This window comes from Podarcis filfolensis (genome assembly GCF_964270895.1).
Source record: "Podarcis filfolensis genome assembly, chromosome: 4".
Lineage (NCBI taxonomy): Eukaryota > Metazoa > Chordata > Lepidosauria > Squamata > Lacertidae > Podarcis > Podarcis filfolensis.
Window position 1 is genome coordinate 59,122,712 of NC_139607.1, and position 24,538 is coordinate 59,147,249.

Here is a 24,538-nt window from a genome sequence, read left to right on the forward strand (position 1 = left end):
TAATCAGCTAGAGTGTAACCACAATTTGTAAACACATGGTATCCTTAAAAAAGGACTGCTCCTCAGTTGGTAGTGTGACTTGTATTTCAATGAGAATAGCTTCCGACAACAAACAAGAAAAGTACCTGTTCCGTTGTGCAAGCAAAAGAATGTAAGTTTTCTGTTTGACTCATACATAATGCATACTCGTTAATAGCCTGAAAATCCAAGGGATGGCACTTGAAATTGATGAGGGTGATATATTCATATGTAGGATGAATTAGTTTAAGGACAAATGAAGAATAGATGTGCAGCCTGGCTAGCATGAACTGTTACAATTATAGTGATTATTATAACTGCAGTCAAATATCGAAACATCAGATACAGTTGTCAGAGTTATGAACATATTCATGCTGGCTATGCCATATATCTAGAGTTATGTCTACATATTCAACATTGGGACCTCTATGGTGAGTGGTATTAAACTCAGAAACACAAAATATGCTAAAGATTACAGTGTATCATATGCAGAATCCTTCCTAATCGCAGTGTAGTGTAGTAGCTAAAAGACTGAGCAGCTAATCAGGAATTCTTCAGTCAGGGCTGGCCTAAGACATTTTGGCACCTGAGGTGAACTGCAAAATGGTGTCTCTCCCCACCAGGGAAGAAGGGGTGAGTGAAGATCTACATCAGGAACAAGGATGGGGGGAGGAGACCAGCAGTGCCTCCTATTGACCAAGAGGCTGCTGTAAACATGGGGGGGGGAGATGGGGGGGGACTGCTGAGGAGGCAGAAGATCTGGCCTCCAAGGTGTGCACCCCAGCCATTGCTGCAGCAGTGGGTGATGCATTCTTTGGAAGCTGGATCTGCTGCCACCTCACCTTGCCTCATGGATAGGCCAGCCCTGTCTCCAGTTCATGTCTTGCCTAAAAAGTCTTAGGGAAGCCACTGTTTCGGGCTCAGGCTTCCATCTGCAGTATGGCAATGATAATGCTATTCATTTATTTTTTCTCCCAAAATGGATATGAGAAATGCATTCATGCATTTCGCATATTGTCTATTGTGACCCACAATGAAGTTTATATGATAGAACAGGAAAGAAAGCTGATTTCTCTGCCTGGAATCCCCAACTGAGTTCAATAGGATCTACTCCAAGGTAATTGTTTATAGGACTGCTGCCTAAAACACCCTTTTCAGAAACGATTTTTCCTTTACGGTTTCACTGGGCGATGGCGGTGGGAGTGGGAAGCAGATATGCATTTGGCTATTAAAACTTTTCCTGTCGTGCTATAATTTATTGATGCCATTTTTGGCCGGTTAGTCACTTTCCTTTGAGGACAGCTCAAAGGCTGGATAATCTGCACTGTTAAGTGCTGTCTTCCTGCCAGGGGATTTGCATTTGGGAGATTCCTTTCCTAGGCACTCTTAACCTCCTTATCTTGAACTAACACTGCAGACTGCACATCACTGTCTTGTCTGCACCAGAAACTTTATCAGCATTGCTACCAGGAACAGCATTTTTATGGATGAAGAAGACCTGTGTTTACAGTTCAGAGTGTCAATCATTCCATTCTGTATTCCTAGGTGTTACTGACTTGTCTGCCTGTGAGCAGCAGCCTTCCCAGCTGTGCATAGAAATAAGGTGTTCAAGCTAAGAGCCAGGAAAAGGGCAGTCTAAAATGCTTGACAGAAGCAAGGGTGAATCTTTTATTTCAGAAGCCAGGTCCAAAGAGAATTGTCCCATTGACGAAGGTTATTGTGTCATGTTTCTGGTCACAGTGTTGGTTTGGCACTGAAAACCAGGAGGTCAAATCTCTGTGTAGCAACATATGCAATAAGCAGCCTTAGACAAACTGCTGCTATCTTCACTTCCTCCTACACTCTACCAAGCCCCACCCAATGCCATGGGTGAAATTTCAACCCTACTAGCATACATGTTTGTATAATGCAATGCAACCACTTTAGCCTCTAAGCAGGCACACTCCAGAGAGGCAAGGATCAACTACATCTCTCTCTACAGGAATATGCAACACATCAATCACCTCTAGACCAGTGCTGGATCAACACTACCAGCTCCCTGCTTTTCAGCGGGAGTGTTTGCATGTTATTAAAAGCCAAAAATCCTGGCTTAATAAACCAGGCTATGCATGATTGGTATGCACCCATAGGCAACTCCTTTCATGCCACTTGACTTCTTCCTTCACATGAGCAGCAAAATAAGCCAGGAGTAAGTACTTATCATTATGTGTGAACCCAGAAACCACTGATAATGGATTTCAAGCAAGCCAAGACACCAAGGCAACTTTAAACCATGTCTTCATACTCTGGCTTGTTTTGAAGACTTTAACTGTAATTTAGGAGTTCACACATAGCAGGAATCTATTATTAACCCTGGCTGGCTTTGGCACTCACATGAATTGTGGAGCAAAGCTTTGTGAAAAGACCTGCCCACAATTGTATGCCTCTCATGCATACCCTGGCTTATTTTGCTAGGATTTTTCACTTACCATGACATGTGAATGTGGTCAGTGAGTCTGGAATCTTTTTCCATAGGAGCTCTCCATGGTCCTGACTCTTGCCACAATTGTCCTACAGACCACTATGTGCCACAGCCTGGAACAGGAGAATTGATAAGATCGTGTATGTGAGGTGCTTTGAACACTAGATTTACACAATATAAATTCTACACATTATGATCATTATGCATACACTGAAAACCTTCCAAGTTATTCAACCAATGGCATGCAAAATGATAGTCCATGCCCATGACAAACTACTGACATTGAATTTAGTTTGGGCAGTTGTGCATTGCCATAGCTACAAGGAGTGTATGAAATGAGCCCAGGTTCCTCTAGTTACACATGACTTTGTTTTAGAATCAGTCTATGAGAACATGTCAAATATGTGTTGACCATGACTTTGCTTGGCAGATTTAAACACACTTAATAAAAGAGTATAATTTTAGGGCTATAAAGACATAAACTGTTGATATGTCATGTGCTGTTACAAATAGGCTGAAGTTCCAGAGGTTTTCCCAGCCATTTCCTTTCCAAAGACTAAATCTGTTACTTTGCATTATGCTCACACAAGGCTTCTTTGTATGCAAGCACAGACTTTGTGGCTCTACCAGCTTTTGGAACATATGAAGATGAGAATTCCATTGGGTTGTCACTTGCTATTTAAATCCATGCAGAGGCAGATTGTTTTCCTCATACCATTCACTACAGATTTTAAGGGTCATTTCTAGTTGACTAAAGCTGGCAAAATTCACCTCAGCCACATGAGATTTAATATTAACTGTCATTCAAATATTTTAATATTAACTGTCATTCATGCCAAAGATTGTGCACCAGCAAGTCTGCAAAATACAGTCCATATGCAAATGTGCTATCTTACACCTTTCTCATAATTTATTTAATTGATACTGATAAAAAAAACAAGGGAAATGGAAACAGAACATAAGTTTATTCACACATTTAGTGAGCCTTTCAATGTTGATACTATTCTGGCATTTACATTGACAATATCTGTTTATCTCATATGATAAATGCATCTTGCTCCAGGAAGACAGGTGGGATTTCTAGATATATAGGCTATAGGACACTTTTCGATAGGTGGATTGCTGCTCCCCAACTTCTGCTAGCCAAAGACTTCCACTTAGAAAAGTGACACGACATGAGTGGTACAGTGGGATAGAGATGGGATTAAGGAATCATGTTGTGATAGCCCAAGGAGGCTTGAGCTGGATGATATCTGAACATCTCTTCCAGACCTTTGGTTCTTTATCCATACATCTATAAGAACCTGCTGAACTGGTCAAGCTAGTTTCTTTGTGAGACTAATGGTTCTAGCTTGGGCCCAGTTAAGCACCCTCATAAGCATCTTAAAGAGTTCAGTTGTATACAAATAGGTGGGGCTTTTTCCACTTCACCTGGCTACATGCTGCTTCACTTTAGGAAGAAGAACAATAGTCCAAGCAGGGCTGAGTGTGTGTGAGTTTTGGATAGTCTGGAAGCTAGAAACTCTCTCAGCTGTGCTAAATCTAAAGCCAGTGAGGTGTGTGAGAGAGGTGGCTAGGAAACTAATAGGGAGGGAGGCTCTGTTGCAGTGTTAATGCTGTGAGCCCAACCATCCTATTTTCAGGCTGTAAATATGTGTAAATTACGGTAAGCCATATATCTTAAAGACAAGACAGTCTCCATTCACCTTCATTCCAAGGAAACTGAACTCTGGGTAAGTGTTGGAATTCCTTGAAATCCCTGGAGTCTCACAGCTCAGAGTTTGGGGTATTCAAAACACAATTCTTAGCCTTGCAGGGAATCTGGTAGACTGGACTTTTCTCTCTAATAAATGTTTCACAAATCTTACGAAGCACAAGATATCTTGCTTGAAATCTGTGCTGATGCCAGCACTACTTCTCCATTAGTGGCAGAGATGGCATTGCAGGTGGCATGGCAGCGGTACTGGTGGAGTGCCGGCAGAGGTGAGGAGCAGGGTGGGCAGCGGGAAAGCACATCCGTTTTCACCTCAAGTGGTGAAACAGGATGTGCTGCCCCTAATGATATTGTACTGGTACAATCAATACCCCTAACTCAAGATACAGTGTAGTTTATTGTCCTACAAGTTTGTACTGCTCATCCCTTTATAGCCTGTTCTTAGCAGTAGGTCCCAGTACCTATTACTGATGGGGATAGGCTGAAATGCAGTTGGTCCATAAAACCTATCAATTACCTGTACTTAACAACTAGCTTTCCTGGTTCCTGCTTCCTGTCCCACTAATAACTTGAATCATTTGAGAACTCAAGAAGTTAGGTGCTCTTTCACACAGTGCAACTGCAACATTTTTACTCTCATGATGAGGTGTTGCTATAACCTTAGATTGCTGGAAGCTCAGAGTGAATAACGAGTGAAGGACTGTACCATTAAGGTCCTTAGGAGGATTGATACTGGCTACTTTCACAGATGCTGCGCTAAGTAGACTGCTGCTGTAAAAACACTGCATCCAAGCATACTGCATTTCCAATCATACTAACTTTAGTGGCACAGAGTTATGTTAGGTCTCCCAAGTACAATTTGCTAATAATCTCAGAGAACTTGCACAAAATTACTATGTCTGCTTACTCATCTGTAAAACAGGTATGCCTGTTGTAAAAATGCTTAGATCAATTGCTTTCAAGATACCTTGCAGTGCCTGGATAAATAGGCCCATAGCACTCCTAAGTATTATTAATTCCTATTTATTTGTTAGAATTAACAACATGAAAGATCTTTATTTTTCCCCATTAGCCATTTGCTTTGTGAAACAGAAAAGTCAATTTTATTATCAATCAGTAGCTAAAACGTTCGAAAGCCCTTAATTTCAAATCTTATGTATAACATTTCCAGGTTTCTCAAAGTCCCAATGCATTCCACTGGCAAACAAAATACATGAGTATAACTAGAACAAGGTAGTGTGGATCCAGCAGATCCAAAGCTCTCCCAAGTGCACCCCTTTCCCTCCCCTCCCCACCCCACTAACCTGCCCCACCCCACTTCCCTTCCTACCCCTTACTGCTCTTGGAACAGCAGCAGAAAAGCAATGGTGGTGGCAGAGCTTTTGGGTGTCACAACACTTAGGCATCCTGAAATGGACCTCACATGAGCCAACAGTGTGACGCGGCAGCTAAAAAAGCCAATGCAATTCTGGGCTGCATCAATAGGAGTATAGCATCTAGATCAAGGGAAGTAATAGTGCCACTGTATTCTGCTCTGGTCAGACCTCACCTGGAGTACTGTGTCCAGTTCTGGGCACCACAGTTCAAGAAGGACACTGACAAACTGGAACGTGTCCAGAGGAGGGCAACCAAAATGGTCAAAGGCCGGGAAACGATGCCTTATGAGGAACGGCTAAGGGAGCTGGGCATGTTTAGCCTGGAGAAGAGGAGGTTAAGGGGTGATATGATAGCCATGTTCAAATATATAAAAGGATGCCACATAGAGGAGGGAGAAAGGTTGTTTTCTGCTGCTCTAGAGAAGCGGACACGGAGCAATGGTTCCAAACTACAAGAAAGAAGATTCCACCTAAACATTAGGAAGAACTTCCTGACAGTAAGAGCTGTTCGACAGTGGAATTTGCTGCCAAGGAGTGTGGTGGAGTCTCCTTCTTTGGAGGTCTTTAAGCAGAGGCTTGACAACCATATGTCAGGAGTGCTCTGATGGTGTTTCCTGCTTGGCAGGGGGTTGGACTCGATGGCCCTTGTGGTCTCTTCCAACTCTATGATTCTATGATTCTATGGAGGGGGAAATCTACAGGCAAATGTCTGCAACGTTGAACATCCCCTCAGCTGTCCTCTCTGATAGCTTAGGATTGCTCCCTAAGTTTATTACTTTTCCTCCACAGATAAAATTATATTTATATGCCTACTAAACAAGAACCATAGAGAGGGAAGGTAGACAAAAAAACAAACCAGAGGAGTAGCAGGTCCAGCATGATTCAGAGGCTGGTAGTGGACCCTATACTGAGGCATTGGCCTCAGAAGTTGCCTGATAGTACCATCTTCTGATACCAGCCCTGATATTGAAGGAAGTATGAAAAATGAACTACTAATTGTAAGAAAGAAAAGTCTCATTTGCTACTTTCTCTTCTCTCTGAGAAACAACGCATCAGCTTCAAAAGGTGATGAATACAACAATGCACACAGCTGGGCACTACATATCAACTTGAAAGAACCTACCCTGTCCACAGGATTGAGCTCTAAAAAGACTAAAGAGGGACAGAGAAGGAAAAGCAAATGTGAGGCAGGCATTAGAAGTCAAATGCTCAGAAAAAGAGGTAGTGTACATTTTCAAACAATGTTTAAACGGGTGCATGGAGGTGCAAATGTTTAGAGGCAGCAAGAGAAAGGTGCTGCAGACAAAAAGTACAAGGTTTAGCCAAGAGCAAAATATCAACAGAACAATGACAATAAGAGGGCAATTGGGGGGGAGAGAGTAGAAAAATAGGATGCAGAAACTTAAGATAAAACAAAAGTATCCTTCAGAGCCATTCTAAACCATTATAGCTCTTCCTACTCATCAAAACGAAAATGCTGATTGATTAATCTACTGCTAAACCAATTAAAGTTTATAGCTAGATACAAACATTTTTTCTATTATGAGAAGCACTTCTTTTCCATATAAATTTAAGTATCCTCCCATTATGCAGACACACAATATATGTGTGGGCAAGTTGCAAAAGGGGTCCCTGAAATGTGCATCGTTTTGGGTTTGGAAATTTTTATGATTTCACTATGCCATATGCTTTAGTCTGTAGAAGATGGGAAGGTTCTTAAATTCCAGCAATGTGTATGTCCTGGTGTCTAACTGCTTCAGAGTCTATTGGAATAAAAACACTGGAAGCGACGACCACCTGGTGAGATATTCAAAGTAATAATGAAGCCTTTTTAGCTATGCTTAACTTGCTATCCCTGTAGTGTCGACCTGCTTTGGAAACAAGCTTTTGAAGTCCATTTTTCCTATTAAATAAATGAAGTAGTAGAAGGCTAGAAATGATTGGACATGTGACAGGAAATGAGTTTCTGAGGCTGAACTGGATATTCTTTGGCGTTTCTTTGTTTCACTGTATAAAAAGATGCACTGCTCAGTTTATGTGATTAAAGTTTGTACAGAGATGGGGAAAGAAAGGAACTTGAAAGGCAAATCCACAAATAGAAATAAAGATGTTTAGTATTGATCCATATGGATACTGAGCAGTACAGTAGATTAGTTCTTGGTCTGATGATTAGTCCTTTAAAGGCATGCTGAAATGAATGATCAGCCAAGGTTGGAAGGCATGGAGAAATTTGAATCTGATTTATTGTATCTTTGTCAGTCAAATTGCATAGAATAAAGTGGTTGAACTTGTAAAATTATGGATTGTGCCACTTCAGACTGCAAAGGCATACCCTCCCATCATTTCTCTGATGAAAATAGGGACACCCCATTCCATAGTGATAATTTTACTATTTATACCCCGCACATCTTACTGTGTTGCCCCAACAAAAAAAATTTTTTTTCTTTCCAGTAGCACCTTAAAGACCAACTAAGTTAGTTGCTACTGGAAAGAAAAAAATTTTTTTGGTTTTGACTATGGCAGACCAACACGGCTACCTATCTGTGTTGCCCCAGCCACTCTGGGCAGCTTCAAACATATATAAAAACATGATAAAACATTAAACATTTTTTTAAAAACTTCCCTATACAAGACTGCCTTCAGACGGCTCAGGGGTCCGATAACTCCATACCATTCAACATTTCTCCAGTGAAAATAGGGATATCCTAAGGAAAAGTGGGACATTCCGGGATCAAATCAGAAACCGGGATGGCTTCTCTAAATCAGGGACGTCCCTGGAAAATAGGGACACTTGTAGGGTCTGCAAAGGAGAGGATCTCTTTTTTAATAATTCCCTGTATCAAAAACTCCATGTTGTAGACCAACACATCATAGACAGGCAATTAGTATAGTATTTAGTACAGTATATTATTCTCACAGACATGTATTATTTACTGCATGCAGGCAGTTTTTTGTGTGGGGAAGCACTAGAAAATATGATTCCCACATCAACCTGCAGTCAAAATTTCTATGACCTCAGGTTATCATTCTTTTCCAAGTAATGTGTAGAATAGCTCTCAGCTATACATGATTGTCATTAAAATATGATAATGTTCAGACTGTGGCTCCCAGAAATCCGTGTCTTTATGTTATTCTATATATGTTTTTATTATGCATGTGCAGCTATATATAGAATCCCACTGTATATGATTCAAACACTGTTGTGATCATTTTCTATTCAGCCTCTCTTATGCTGAAATAGATTCAGAAAGACATACAATTTGCACATGTTAACCCAGCAGCCCTATAATAATCTTTCTTGAAGCCAAATCAATTGCAGACTTAAACTGAATGTTAAGAAACATGTGGAAATATTTATGTACCAACATACCTTCCCTGATTTATTTACTTATTTATTTCCAATACTTATAGACTGCTCTTCACCCTAGTCACAAAACAGTTTACATAACGACCAATAAACAATCCATCAATCCAAACAATGTGGCGTTTAAAACAAACAACAATATAACGCACAAGTGGGATCTGCAACAAAATATTGCAGTCTCCTCACCTCCTAGCAGAAATGCTCTTGCTCAGCCATGCCATCCTCCAAACCTCTTTAAGGTGGAAAAAAGCAGGACTTGAACTCACCTTCCTAGGTTTCCATTTTTCTTTTCCAACTGATGCTCAATATTCTGTGGCTACTGAGCATGCTCAATATTCACTGGGTTGTATCAAGACAGCGGTTGCTCCCTTAAGCTTTTTGGAGTTCTGTTTCTCAATATCCCTGATTTGGCACCATTTCTGCTAGCACTCATCACTTGTGTTCACTATTAAAGGATGTGAAGATATAACTGAAAGTGGGTAGGTCTGTATATAAGGCCTTCAACAGTTAGGACCCTTGCACATAATCCTAGAGGATTATGCTTTCAACAGGGATTAGTCCATTAATATAAATGTATCCTTTTAAAATATTGAATACTGAATATTTTTTTAACATCCTTACATGATTTTTATCACTGCAGTTTTGCTTTCGTTGCAAATTGTTTCAAGACCATTGTAATGGGAATAATAAACATATACCTAAATATTCAAAAATATAGTTTCTAATAATGCGCTCAGTTACTTTATGTTTGGACAATATTCTAATCTCATTTTTAAAAGTGGTGTTCTTTGTTTTTCCCCTCCCCCACAAAAAGTATTTACAGTTGATAACCTATGACTGACAATCTAGGATCATTATATATGTATGGCAGAAATATTAAATAGGCAGCTAATTATTAAGAGATAAAAGTGCATTGAGATTGATTAATGCAGTTTTCCTAAACAGTGTGGATCAAGCACTTCCTCTTTTCCAAAGCCTCATTACAGCTCCATTAGTCGGACCTATTTCACTAGTTAATACCCCATTTCCTTAATTTGGTGCAGAGTACTTCAGTGTAAGGCACCTACACAGCATTGGTCAGGGTAAGGGACCTCCAGAATAAATATCCTCTGGTCTCACTAAGTGAACCTAATAGTCTTTCATTCTTATATGAGTTCAGCACCTATATAGAGCTACAAAGGAGGCCAAGCTGTTAGAGGCATCAAAGATACGCAGCCCTCCCACTGGCGGAGGAAGGAGGTGCAGGGGGTGTGGAGTGCCCCAGGTGTCATCCCCAAGGGGGGTGACATCACTGCCCCGCCCCCCTGGGATGCTTGCCACTCGCCACGAGTGGCACCCCATATTGTTCTGTACATTTGAGTAGGATCAGAGTATATGTCAAGTTATTTCCCTCATTACACAAAAATACAAAATCAAAGTAACTTCTGAAATGCACAGTTTAATTACATACCCTCCCCCCCAAAAAACCCCCACATCTTTTTTGCTATTATTTCTGTTGAACTAAATGATCTTACTTCTAGTTGCATCATTTATAGGGTTGCCATATTTCAAAAAGTAAAAACCAGGACACCCTGAAAGCTGTTGAGCTTTTTTTTAGACAAACCCCAAAGTTGTTGTTTTTCTTAAAAAACAAAAAAGGCTGAGATTTTTCAATTGACTTGCCTAAGATCCAGGACAAAGCGCCACATTTCGGAAATTCCCCCCCGTATGTCAATTCCACCTTTGAAATCCTGGCAATGCCCGGTAAAATCCAGACGTATAGTAACCCTAACCATTTACATTCTTTCTTCACTTCCTCTCCCCTAGTCTAGGTCACAGTTTTACAATTATCACCATAGCAACGTTGATGCTCTAATAGGGAAATACATCTTTGAAATGGCTGGCAATACAACATTAACTGTTAGAACATAACATTTTTCATGTTTCATGTTGGAAACATCTGGAATTCACATTCAGAAATGATATGTAAAAATGTCTGTGGCTTCTTAATAATCACCTAAGGCAATGCATGCATGCACACCTTTTATTATAATGCATTTAGGAATATTCCTTATTCACTAAGTATGCTGAGTGATAAAACTAGAATTTATTTCAACATTAAGTTCAATTTACAAGTTGGAGTTGTTGTTTTTTTTTTCATGTGATGCCCTCTTTGTAGAAAAGAATGTTATAGCAGATCTGGGCCATATTCTTTTGCTCTCTTATTACCAACCTATTACCTAGTGCACTAATACTGCTATTTACAGGCTGATTATATCCTCTGGCAAGATACGAGACTGTGTCAACTTCCCTGCTGCAAACTAATCAGTTTTCAAAATTAGTTATTGATCCAAGTCCCATTGTGGAGGACAAATTTAGTGGGTGTTTCATTGAGTACCAGCACTCAGAGGTATATTTTGTGTGAGAGACAGCTGTATATAAGTGGAAATAAATAATGCATTCAAACTCACATGCATATCCACTCATCTAGTAAGGGAGCTGAGGCAAGTAGACTATGGGAAAAAGCAAGCATTAGGGCACAAATATGACCCATGTGACTCCAGCACAGTAGCAGTATGATTTTTGGTACTGACATTGCATCAGGCATATGTAACATAACAGAATGTGAGTGATAGTATTGTAGGATGCAATTATTACAATAGGATACACAATAGGATACACCTATGCATGAATGTTAATGTTAAGTTGTGGGCGAACATATCAGATGACACAGTGATTCTTCCAAAGCAGCTCTTTATTTGTAAGCTGGAACAGAACTAACTGAGGAGCTCAGTCAGCCTGCTTATATAGAGCTCCAGAACAATTGTAACTGTTGCAACTTTCTAAAACTATCCAATCACAGAACGTCACTTTTCAATCCTTCATTTGCATACAAACTATCCAATCACAGAACGTCACTTTTGATCCTTCATTTGCATAACTATCTACAGTATCCCCCTGCTGGCCCAGGGTGAGAACATCAGTACATAACAGTTAATTCAGTATTCCCCTTGTGAATCGGGATTGAACCCAGTGGTTCAAATGTGCAGAATTTGTGACCAAACCCCAGTAAGTGTAAGCCACAATAACTTCTGTTGCAACTAAACCCAAGCTATAGTGAACAAACAATGTACCAATGAATGAACCAAATGAAATGTACCAATATTTGACTCTCTGATTCTGTCTCTCTACATAGCTGGCAGGCATTTGGGAAAATACAGCTAATCATAGGACTGAATGACATAAACAGGTGATTAGAAATATTTTGTAAGTGAAGTTTATGGATTTATATTGTAAGCAAAATAATATGCAGCTGACAAAATTATCTATTTAGACATCTTTTATCTAATTTCTTGAGCACAACTGACATTATTCACAAACAACAGCAAATGGTATGGCATGTATAATGAATCATGCTGCACATTTCTATGAATAAAAGGAGTTAAACGTAAAACAGAACAGTCCTCAGACCATTCCAATTACTTCAGAATGTCTGTTTTACCAAATTCCATTCAACAGTAGGCTAAGGATGATGGCTATGGCCAAAGTTGTTTCTATCCAATGTGATTAAAGAAGGATACAACATCCATGACCTATCCCTCAAGTTCCGCACCCCTGCCCTGTCCCAAGAGTGATGTTATGATGAAGAGCAGGATTGCAATTATAATTTAGGAAAGAAATGCTGGCTACTTACATAAAGCATGTTCAGTTGTTCACAGTCTTTTATATACATTGTCTGACCTAATTACACAATTAAACATTGCAATACTGTGGAAAGCTACTTTGCCCTAACCACAGCCCCCTGCATATGTCTTACATTTTACTAAGTTCACATATCATTACAATGCAATGCACTGCAATAACCTGTCAAATCCAAAGTTTGAATCCTCCCTGTACCATAAACTCAAAAATTACTGTAAGACACTCTTTCTTATATCCTTTGCTGAATCTGCTCTGTGAGGAAATATTAACCCACTGAACAGAATTTTGTTTCAGAATTATAGTGGTACCTCGGGTTACAGACGCTTCAGGTTACAGACCCCGCTAACCCAGAAATAGTACCTCGGGTTAAGAACTTTGCTTCAGGATGAGAACCGAAATCGCGGTGCGGCAATGCGGCAGTGTGGTGGCAGCAGGAGGCCCCATTAGCTAAAGTGGTACCTCAGGTTAAGAACAGTTTCAGGTTAAGAACAGACCTCCAGAACGAATTACGGTAAGTTCTTAACCCAAGGTACCAGTGTGTGTGTGTGTGTGTGTGTGTGACATATACAGCAAGAATAAAGAGCAATGCTTCATCTTGAGTTAAGCACTAAATGGCCTTCAAGGTCACTTCCAACTCAATGTGGTTGGTGCACGTTACCAGCTGAATGCTTGTAACAGGCAATATCCAATGCCCTTGTTCCATTTGCACCATGATTTGTTCTTACATTCAGCCCCAACCTTGCTGCTGCCATGCCCCTCCTCGTCCCAGAAGGCGGCAACAGAAATGGCCCTTGTAGCTCCACCTTGGCAGTGATTCAATTACAGTAAATTTTGAATGCAAAGCTAAAGAAATAGCACTGGACATGAAACGTGTCAGTTTTCCCTACGTGTGTTCTTGATTTCACACACAGAGTCTATGCCTGCACAGCTGTTCATGCGTAGAATTCTGTTCAGACCTCCTGCTGGATTTTCCAAACTGTTGATGAAGCCAGTGGACATAATCCTGCTGCCCCTTTAATGTGTCTGGTGAATACAAGTACTGAAGGTGATAACAGATTCTTTGACCTATCAATTTCATTTCTTATGAACATCCCTCTGCACTGACTGTGGGTCTGGTGCAGGTTTAGAAGGGGTCAAGTGGCATAGACCCCCCCCCCAAAAAAAATTGCATGGGCATTACTCAATGTGTGCCATGGCACTCGCCATGCTCCATTGGCAACCTATGGTGATACAGAGGAAAGGAGCCCCAAATGTATAGCAAGGGATAGACATGTGCCTGTTGCAGTCTATGTTTCTGTGAGTGCCAACTGTTGAATGGAGTCCAGGGAAGACTGGCTTGTGTTAGTCACAGGAATTGGCAAAGCCATCTAGTCAGAGGACACCAAATTGCAATGGGTCCACTAACAGGGAGAATAATAATTGCTTATGTATAATAAAAATAAAGCACAGTCTAAGTGTTTTTTTTAAAGTTTTGAATTGAAGGATAATATCGGAATCCTGCACAACAAACCAGCAACATCTGTGCAGTTGCATTATAAGCTAATCACTTGGAAAGCTCCTATGAAGGCATTGAGAGGAGGCTAAGGAAGAGGAGGGGTAAGATCCTGCATGCTCCTCTACAGCTCAGATTTCAGTAAATTGCTGTTGATATACATATTTTAAAACTTGGCAGATATATACTTCACTAACTTCTCTGGATTCCGATGCTGACACTAATTATGGCTTTTACAAAAGACAAAGCACTTAATTTTACAGTAAGAGATATTAGCATAATGGGTCATCCAGCATTTCTGTCTGCCTATGATTCACTATCTTTTCTCAGAGCCTTTGAAGCAAATTGCCCCTTGAAAGTAAGTCTTGCGCCTTTCCCTATAAAATGCTAAGCATGATAATGTAATTATGAATGAAATATTCATCATTTTCAATAAAGTGAAATGCATGTGTCATCTGACAGGGATTTCAACAAAACTAGCCATTGAATCTCTTCTTTTTCAAAAATATTTTTCTCCAGATAGAGCAAAACTACTTAAATATATTGTGCTTCTAAACTGACCACGGCAATGAATTGATCTGAATTACTGTTTTTGATTCTTGCATGAGCAAACACATATGGTATAAGTCTGCCTCTGTCAACGATTCAAGATCTCTAGGAACCGGATAGGCAGAGTCAGTGGCACAGTTCCAGCTCCCACAAACAGATTACAGACTGCCTCTCCTGTACTGGCTCCTCAAACTAGCTCTGCTCTTTTTAATCAGGCCCTGTCTAACACACTGCCTCAGTCCAGGAAGTTAAAACTGTACCTGCCAGAGGCAGGCCCTTTACACGGGTGCCCCAGGGCTGTGTCAGGATTTATTCTAACGTAGAACATTTTCAAGCACAACCCTTTTTTTAACCAATTGATTATTTTTGGCTGTGTTCTATGGCAATGGATTGTTTTCACTGTGTCTTGTGACCCATCCTGAATAACTACATTTTAAAGGCTGAATATAAATGTTTAAAATAAGTACAGTGGTACCTAGGGTTACATACGCTTCAGGTTACATACACTTCAGGTTACAGACTCCGCTAAGCCAGAAATAGTGCTTCAGGTTAAGAACTTTGCTCCAGAACGAATTAAGTACTTAACCCGAGGTACCACTGTAATAATGAATTTGGTGGTTTTTGACTGGCTTTTGAGATACAAGGCTAGGTATCAGGAATTCTGTCAGGTAGTTTTTGTGAGTTTGTGGTCACTATTTATTAATGTTTTTTATTATCTCTTTTTATTGCTTCCTTTTATTGTTTTTGAAAACCACTTAACAAAAGGAAGCTAACTGGAAAAGCATACGTAATTTAATTAAAAAATAATAATAATAATAAAACATGTAATGCATGCAGAACCTCTCTCCCATTCTTGTACAATGGCAAGGTCAAGCAAAGTCAAGATCAGACTAGACATCTAGCACACATAACTCCCCACCAAAATACACAACTTTGGACCAGTAGCAGCTGGTGCGGTGGAGCAGCGTTTCAGAGCTAGTAGTCCTACAGCTTACCTGGACAATGCTGAGTGGAGATAGGGGAGCAATGTGGTTGAGATTGCACACCAGAGCTTGTCTTCACATGCAGAGGAAGTCTCTAACTCACTGAGGGTTTGAGACCCAATGGCTACTCTCACCAGGTTTAGCCAGCCAGTCAAAGCTGTTCTCAGGGTGTGGCTGCTGTCGCCTGCTGACAACTTCTAGGCTAGGCTAGGAGCCACAGGTGAGAACTGAGTGCAGGGTGGGGACCAAAGGCGGACAAACTACCTCAGAAGGACTATGACGTGTCCCACACCAAAGGTACTACCCCTCCCCTAACACCCAATAGATCCCGATTTTTCCTACCCCCCTTGTTCCTGATGCACATCTACGCTCATCCCTTCTTCCCTGGTGAAGAGGGGACCATTTTGTGGTTCATATCAGGTGCAAAAATGACGGGCTGCCCCTGACTTTAGAGACTGACTTGGGGACTGACTTGGGGGATATTCTGAAGAGACACCTTACTCTGTTCATCAGTGCCTGAATATTTGAGGTTAGTTCTTCTTGCAGTGCCATCACTGAGTGAGGTCAAAAGATCAGAGGGCCTCTTCATCAAAAAAACGCCTGGTTGCAGAACATCCCCCCTGCCCAAACTTGCCTTTTACACCAGATCTTTTGAATTCACTGTGTATGTGCCTGTGATGCATATGCTGTACATGCACCTATATGACTACACTAACTGGAATATATGGCAGATGGGTTGCATAGTATGGGTTTTAATTGCACTGTATTTCTTGTATTTAATTGATACATTTTCTGTGACCCACCCCAAGAATACCTGTGATGTGGGAGAGGGTATAAATTATATAAGTAAACAAACTTAAGGCTGCTATATAAATACACTTGAAAACAGGATCATCTATTTCCAGTAAAAGCAAGTCAAAGCATTTTTAGTTAATTGTGGCATTGACTGATTCTTATCTAGACAGTGCTTGACGCTGAACTAAATGAAACATTTGTGTATGGTATGCCTTGAAGATACCAGTGTCTTCCTTTTAAAAAAATTCAATAATCTTTTTGTCAATATAAAATTTATTTTTAAATAATAGAAACTAAGGTAAAACCATGGTTGTTTTTTTAAAAAAAATACTGAATGAGCATAGTCCAAAAGCCAGACTATATTTTTGATCTCTTTCTGTCATATTTTAAGACGTCTTTGTGCTGTCCTCTCTTATTTGATTTGCCCTCTGATTCCCACCCAACTGCTCTTTCTGTAGCTCAACAAGAAATGACCAGAGAATGAACAATAGCCTATAAAACGAATTATGTTCTTCCCACAGAGGCCTTTTTGTAAAGAAATGTACCTTGATGAGCATGTCCTGATTTCTGGTGTAATGCTTTGCCTTTCCATCTAAACCAAATGCATAAAGAGTGTACAGTACTTCATACTGTCTTAAATATATTAATCAAATAGATTTTTTTTTTCTTCTGAAAATATCATCACAATCTATCTCCATGCATAGTGATTAAGTCATTAAGTGGTATTCCTAACACATTTAAAATGTAAATCTGCAAACAATCTTCTAAGCAATTTTTAACACACTTCCATAGATATGCTCATATTGAAATTCATTAAATCTGGACTATTCAGTTAGAAAGCTCTGGGACTTTTTTTTTACACAGTGTTTAGTGTATAAATTCAAAATAAAATGTTAAAGGCAGCATTGCTTTGCTGATCATCAAAATGTGCATCATATCATATAGAACCAGGATGTAGAACTTGTGACCTTCAATATGTTGCTGGATTCCATCTCTTATCAGCCCCTCCCCAGAATGGCCAGTGGTCAGGGATAATGGGAGTTGTAGTCCAATAACATGTGATGAGCCATAAATTCTTCATCCCTGATATAGTATTTTTCATGTTTATAAGTGTGATTTTCTGTAACCATATTGTTATGAGTTTGGAAGAAGGGAAATAGGCTCTATGCTGAGACCTTGGATCAAGCATGGATTCAATTGCTGGAATAGCCAGGCCAGCCTAGTAATGGCTCACTAAGTATGGGTTGTTAAGAGAACAAAGGGAGTGGCTCTGTACCAGAGACAAATGGGTGGGCCTACCTCATCTGTTAGAAAGACAAAAGGACAGAGTGGGAAATTGCATAACATCATTTCAAAATATAGTACCTGTGTTATAGGCTAGTAAGCCTGACATTAAATTCATTAAATAAGTGTGTGTAAATATCAATTTTATTCTTAACCTTCATGATGTCTCATAAGACGCTAATACTACTGTTGCTGTTAAGTTGTGGGTGAACAAATCAGACAACACAGTGATTCTTCCAACAGCTCTTGTTTATTCACAGGCCAGGACAGAACTGAACTGAAGGGTTCAGTCAGCCTGCTTATATAGAGCTCTAGTACAATGTAACTGTAACAATTTTCTAAAACTATCCAATCACTGAACGTCACTTTTGATCCCTTATTTGCATAACTATCTACAGTATCTCCCTGCTGGCCCAGGGTGAGAACTTCAGTACATAACAGTTGCCCTGGTTCATTTGACTCTTTCCCAGGTAAAAGGCAACTTAACTCAATATAGGCATGCACAGGGATTCAGCAAGGGACAAGGAACAGGAGAAACTCAACTTCTTTGCAGGTGGATAGGGAAAAATTATAATTATTTCTGTTGCACACAGACTTAGGTATACTCGTGCTCCTGTGAAACCTCTCTGAATTATTTGTTACCCAATTTTGTATAATAAAACTAGTAGAATGTAAATTTTATTTGCAGGGGAAGTGTTTGGGAGTGGGAGACAGCTTCTTACCCCTTCCACTTCAGGAAGAGAAACTCTCAGAAGATAGTGAGGAAACTGCAATTGGCAAGCAATGTTGTCAGACCTTCCAAGTGTCCCTATTTTCCAGGGATGTCCCTGATTTAGAGAGGCTATCCCAGTTTCTGATTTGATCCTGGAATATCCCACTTTTCCTTAGGATGTCCCTATCCTCATTGGAGAAATGTTGGAGGGTATGGAGTCATCCAACCCCTGAGCCATCTGAAGGCAATCCTGTAAGGGAAGTATTTAAATGTTAAATGTTTAATTATGTTTTTATATCTGTTGGAAGCTGCCCAGAGTAGCTGGGGCAACCCAGTAAGATGTGTGAGGTGTAAATAGTAAAATTATTATGGAATGTGACATCCCTATTTTCATTGGAGAAATATTGGAGGGCATGTGTCTTCGTTCCTTTGTCCTTTAGCATAGCTGCGGAGGGGATAGGTCGATGCTGTGCTAGAATGCACATTGAGCATGTCATTTCACAATATTGACTCAGGACTCAGTATAGTCAGAAGGATTCAACATTTGGGAATCATTCTGCATTATGTGATATCAGGCTCCTTTGCTGCCACTAAATCTTTTGGAAAAGTTGGGATATTTTTAATCAATATTGGCTTCTATCATACTTAAGCCCATCAGCTGGACCTTTCTGGCTTTGCTTATCACCACCTGGTGTTTATTGACCAATTTACACCCTGTTTAAAAATCTCATTGGAACTCAAAGCAGGCATCAGATAATCAAACACTTTTCGGAAGTCTGGTGTTGTTGGAAAGCTGGCCTGTTCTCCATTTTGGTTCTGTTCTGTTCTGTTGGAATTTTGCCTCTGTCAATGAAATTTTAGAGCAGTCAGATAGCTGGACAATAACTTTAGTGCCTCTTGTAAAAAGCAGAATCCTCCTAAGTCCTGGTGACCAAACCATTGCATGACACTATACACAAATCCTTGATTTATTATATATGCATGTATCTTTATCGGATTCTTGTTTCTTGGTATCTTAAATTCTGCATGACTGCATTTGGGGAACTTCATCTGCCCACCACCTGGAAACCTGTGATCTTGTTTTCTGGCATCCCCAAATCCCTGGACCTTCTTGATCCATCTTGTTTGTGCATCTGGACATTGTTGGACTGAATCCTGAGCCTGAATGGATTTATGAACTATTGTGGATGAGAGGAATAATATCTATTACAGCCAACTGGTTCTTGGCCTCAGGGTTTAGTCCCACCAGCGCCATCATGATAGTATATTAAACAATTAGACCCACAGTTTTTAATATTCTTCTATTACATAAAATCTGTAACAATAAAAATAAAAAATAACAGTAAAAATAAAAAATAAAAAAAATTGTAGGGGATCAATTGATCTTATTTTATAACAACCTAATACCCTGCAGGATCAGGCCAAAGTCCCATCTAGTCCAGCATTCTATTCTCACAGTGGCCAACCAGATCTCTAAAGGAAGCAAGATTTGAGTATAAAACTGCCCATTCTCCCCCCAACCCAGGTTCTATTGGGTCAACCATGGCTTAGCCCTGCTAAGTGTGTGGGGGGGGGGAATCTCCCCAAAACTCTGTCATACCCTTTCCTGTTCATGACATAATCCATTTGAATAGAGAGGCTCTTCCAGGAAACGTATCTGTCAATCTCCCATTCTTTGGCCAATCTCAGTTCAAAAGTATTGCTATGGCCAGGAGGCCCCACCCATCTGTCTCCAGGCAGAAAAACATTGTGATAAGGAATTTGCATCTTACCAGAACTATTGGCTCTTAGTCCTGGTTGTACAGTTTCCCCATCCCTCCTTTTATCATGACGGCAATCTTATGATGAATCTAACATTAGCTGGTAGATGCAGGGCAGAATACATCTGTTCTGAGAATGGTCAGAGCTATTTTCTTGAAGCCACACCTCAAAACATCTCAAAGCACATTATTTGTAACTAGCAAGAAGAAGGGTGCAGTATCTAGTTGGAGCAGATTGTTTTTTATTAATATTTGTTGAGAGGGGGGGTGGATGCAGTGAGCTGGCCACTTGTGACCAAGTGAAGATGCCTGGGCACCAGGATGGCACCTGACACCTCCACCATCTCAAGGTGCGTGCCTAGGGACCCTTGTATCTTGACTGTTTTCACACACTATCAAAGCATCCTGTAGAATTATATCCATTATATGTTATCTGCACAATCAGACCGAATTTCAGGAACCAAAAAGTCATATTGAAAAATATGACTTTCGAGCCCTCTGGCCCCAAAATAGCAACTAGGCATTCCATTTTGGTGACTGCAACCCAATGTTTAAGGAGCCATTTGGTATCTAGCTTATATATATGATTTTCTAGCACTGAGTGGAAGTCTCTTTCTAGAGTATCTATTTTTTACTTAATCATTTGCATTTATTTTCCTGAATGAGGGTGGAGACTGAGAGAAGAAGTGTTGGATGTCTTTGGTGTGTGTTGCACCTTTCAACACTTTTGTGTTATTGAAACTATAGGGGTTCTGTGTATTTCTGTGTCCTGAACCCCAGGCCTGCGTGGAAGAAGTCAGTAGGTCAAGTCCCAAATTCAAAGACCAGGGGCCAGTCCACGCAAACAAAGTGCAAAGTCCAAAGTCCAAGGTCAGGAAACACAGTGCAGGGTCAAGCCAAGTAGTCCATATCTGAAGTCAGGATACAGTCAAACCAAAAGTACAATCCCATAGAAATTCAGGAACATCCAAGCCAAGGTCCATCAACCTGGGCTGTTGAATAGACACAGCACCTCAGCTCTGCTTCCCATTTATACTTTGCATGCTGATTGCAGCATCTGGGCTTGATGTGACCCTCACCTGTTCCAAGCCTACTTCGGCTGAGTAATCACACACCACCTCCAAGTGCAAGTGAGCCCCACCTGGCCAGCTAATGAGCTGGCTAGTGGGCCCTTGTCTGCATCAGCCTCCCAGAGCTCCCCTCTCATGGCTCTCTACACCTTACGGACTGCCATGTTCATGGAGACAGGGGCCCCTCTGGCTTTGGTGATGGGTCTTGCTTCTCTAGTTCCTGTGTATTGACCCCCATCCTCTCCCACCCTGTGAGTACTTACTTCCCATTCCCTGCTTGCCTCTGTGTGTCCCAGTCCTGGCTCCACCCCTCGCCGGGTTCTTCTTTCTCCTTCCCATCCTGCCAGTTCTTGACAGTCTGATGAAAGCATGAAGGTTTTGCATTCCAGATTTCCTCTAGGTTTAAAAATTCTCTGTATGTCAATGTGCTGTTTTTAAATTTGGATGATGTGTGTCTGCCTTTAGGTTTAAGATATGTATAGAGATTTGCATTCCTCTTTTTATTTAGGCTTAAAAACACTCCGTGTGTTGCATTTAAGTTTTGAACTGCAGGCATAAGAGTGTGTGTGTTAGGTTACAGAGAAGTATGGAATTTTGTTGTCATTCTTGTTTTTCATTAGGTTTAAAAATGTTTGTGTGATTGGTTGGCTATTGTGAAAACAGATGCTGGACTAGCTAGGCCTTTGGGCTCATTCAGCAGGCTCTTCCGTTATAGTGATTCTAAGACATACTATTTATACAAAGGACACTTTTTCTCATATTTTACTGTGATCTATTTTATATTGCTGTTGTGAGGATAAAAAGAATATAACATACTGGGATATTTCAGATTAGGGTTGCTACCCATCCCTAGAAAAATGGGATTGTCTTTTTTAAAAAATGTCCCCTTACCTGTTTGGACTTCAAACGGAACACCTTTTTCCCAAATTTGAGCTCCTCCTCCTCCTCAAAACTGTGTGGACAGAGGGTGGGTCCAGTGGGAAGAGAGTGAGAGCCTGAGCAGGAGTTTGTGAGTAAAGGTTATCACAGGACACAGGCAGAGGATAGGAGTGGAGCATGGAGGAGGAGTTTGAGAGAGAGAGATTTTGCATGGGCAGAGGGTGGGTTGTGGAGTGAGATGGGGGGGTTGCAGTGCACAGGCCTGTTGTGGTGGAGTCTCAAATTTTGTGGGGGTAGAGGCAGTGGGTGGGTCAGAGAGTGGGGTGTGTGTGGTTTCCATGGTTCTGATCCATCCATCTGGTGGAAATTGGGGGGATTGGGAAAGAGGGTATTTTTCACAGGCAGAGGCTGGTGGGTTGGAGAGAGGGGATTCTGGTTCCCTTTCTGTCCAGTGGAGCGCATGGGGGAAAGAGAGCTTTTGCATGGACAGAGGCGGGTGGGGGACAGAGAGCAAGAGAGGATGTTTGCAGCACAGGCCAGCTCCAGTGCTAATCACAGTCTCTCAACCTGACCTACCTCACAGGGTTGTTGTGAGTATAAAATGGGAAGCAGGAGAGCCAGTTATGCCACCTTGAGCTCCTCACGGGAAAGGTTGGGTGTAAATGAGGAATAGTTACAGATAATCCTTCCAGTCAATAAGCATACCATGATAAAGATCTAAAGCCACTAGCAAGGACACCATCCTCTTATCCACTGCCCAATAGTTGTCAGTTATCAAGGCAACTTGAAGCTAAACTGAAATAGATCTAGATAATCCTTATGAAGAGAAGAAGGAAGGAAGCAAACAGATGGCAGTGAACAGGAGTATCTCAAGAGATGAGAGGGTGGGAAAGACAGATAAGAAAAAACATCTGATTCTATATTGTCACTTTACTGTACACATTTCTGACATTTAGCAGGCACATCATTTTTAAACATGTATTTTAATGAGAATTGGTTCAGGCACATTTTAGTACAGGATCTGTTTTTGCTTCAGAGGTGTTGAAGGTACTAAAACAATTGAGGCCTTTGGCATGCCATTTTTCACCTGGCAAATTCCTAGTTTGCATGGTGTGAAATCTGGCTCTGTCATGCAAGAATATATAAGACTACAGCCTAATGGAGAGGAGGCCTGTACCTTTAGTAATATGTCTTTATGATCTCTGTGGAGCTGTACACTCCATGACACATAGACATCGGTGACTGAAAGTGGCAGTCAGTTGGGAAGAAGGGAAGCATGAGGATGGAAATGGTTTGCTCACATAGAACTTTGATTTGGACAATTGCCTGATTGACATGTTATGGTTATCATATGGTGCAGTCAGCAACGTGACACCCATGATGAAATTAGGATTGAAAAAAAGATTCTATTATAGCTCATAGAACAAGTTGGAGGCTTCTCCCCATTACATATCAGACAGATGCCACCTCTGTGATCTTTTGTGACACCTGTTGAAGAAATACAACATGTAGAGCCGTTGTTGTTTTGCATTGCACATAGATGTGGCACCTGTATTACTGGTTCTGTAGCAGCACTTAATAGTTCCAGGAGTGTGTACTGCATGCACTGAGCATCTCCATATGATGTGAAACTATGATATGGTGATTAATTCCACATGGTACGATGGAGGGAGGTAAATCATCGTGCAGAGGGCATTTCAAGTAACCTAGGATTCTACCAAGTGGACCAAATCTTCCATTTCAGATTATTGAAGCCGATTTTATTATGCGAAACTGCAAGTACTTTTAGGTTACGGATTTCATTGAAATGTCATTGTAAGAAAACAACAACTCTGGCTTACATTTGAGGACAACAGGTCAGTGCTGTGAGGTACTGTTAACAGTTGCTCTGTGTATACAGCTTTGTAGCTGGATTTGACAGTGCTTTCCCTCAGAAGGGGAGAACTAAATTACCATGGAAAATAACACACTTTGATTCTGCTACAGGGGTTATGCTTGACTTGAACACAGTTTAAATTAAGTGGCAAATACTGTAGGAAAGCTTGCAGTGTATCTGCCAACTTTGGGCATGTCAGTTCCAGATAAACTGACATCCATGGCTTTTCTATTTCGAGATACGTTGTGGGATTTCATACCTTCAGTTCAGGAAAACAAACTTAATTGATATGAACTTGGTGGAATGCTTTTAGGAATATATGCTGGAAATAATTCTTCTTTACCACTTGGCCATAGACTTGGTATTGAAAGGGCATTCATTGAAGCTTTTTTTAAAAACAAAAACAGTACTTTGACAGATGTAATAGCATCATTTACATTAAAGGCACAATAGAACTTGCACCAGAGGGGCAGGCGTGTTAGTCTGTTGCAGGAAAAATAACAAAGAGTTTTGTAGCACCTTAA

The 24,538-nt window shown here is 40.6% G+C and overlaps 1 protein-coding gene and 1 long non-coding RNA gene across 24 annotated transcripts in view; one reads left to right on the top strand and one right to left on the bottom strand.

Moving 5' to 3' along the window:
* ROBO2 (roundabout guidance receptor 2) overlaps positions 1-24,538 on the top strand; it is a 794,080-nt gene that overhangs the window by 316,809 nt on the left and 452,733 nt on the right. The window lies entirely within an intron of this gene.
* The window catches only part of LOC310761655, a 51,228-nt gene that overhangs the window by 3,612 nt on the left and 23,078 nt on the right, over positions 1-24,538 (bottom strand). Inside the window, exon 3 of the long non-coding RNA XR_014547638.1 lies at positions 2,487-2,592. This is a non-coding gene — a long non-coding RNA (uncharacterized lncRNA). The remainder of the gene's footprint in view (positions 1-2,486; positions 2,593-24,538) is intronic.